This window comes from Etheostoma spectabile, chromosome 4, assembly GCF_008692095.1.
Source record: "Etheostoma spectabile isolate EspeVRDwgs_2016 chromosome 4, UIUC_Espe_1.0, whole genome shotgun sequence".
Classification (NCBI taxonomy): Eukaryota; Metazoa; Chordata; class Actinopteri; order Perciformes; family Percidae; genus Etheostoma; species Etheostoma spectabile.
Window position 1 is genome coordinate 28173803 of NC_045736.1, and position 421 is coordinate 28174223.

The 421-nt window shown below is 43.2% G+C and overlaps 1 protein-coding gene across 3 annotated transcripts in view; it reads right to left on the reverse strand.

Moving 5' to 3' along the window:
* The window catches only part of foxp1b (forkhead box P1b), a 155696-nt gene extending 155480 nt beyond the window's left edge, over positions 1-216 (reverse strand). For 2 of the 3 annotated variants that reach the window (XM_032512518.1, XM_032512512.1), the window contains exon 1: positions 49-171. The gene's annotated coding sequence lies outside the window, so the exon portion shown is untranslated. Of the gene's footprint in view, positions 1-48 lie in introns of all 3 variants that reach the window. The other variant, XM_032512513.1, reaches the window with a different exon arrangement.
* Positions 217-421: the final 205 nt, after the last annotated feature.

Here is a 421-nt window from a genome sequence, read left to right on the forward strand (position 1 = left end):
GGGGACTAACTAACTAACTTAACTACAAGGAGAAAGAGATCATCTTACCGAGGGCGTCGAAAAAAAAAAAAGAAGCAAAATGTGGACTTTCACACTCGCTGCCTCCCAGTCTGCCTCGCGGAGAAAGGCACGAGCTCCTTCTCTTAATGTTATTAGATTTTAACACGCCGAGGAAAGAAGGTGAAAAAAAAGGAAGAATCGCGGATTTGGATGTTGTTGTTTTGCTGTCCAAGTCCGTGACGTCATATCCACCTGCTCGTAAACAACGTTCATTGCATCGCAGTTCCTTCATGGAAACATCATCGTAGTCACAAGTACAATTCAGTAGCACTTAGTAGGTCCTTTCTATAGGGAAATGTAATGATATGCATTAGTTTTAGCCGAAAGTGTGACAGGAGAGAGGGGGCTGTCAGAAAAGCTA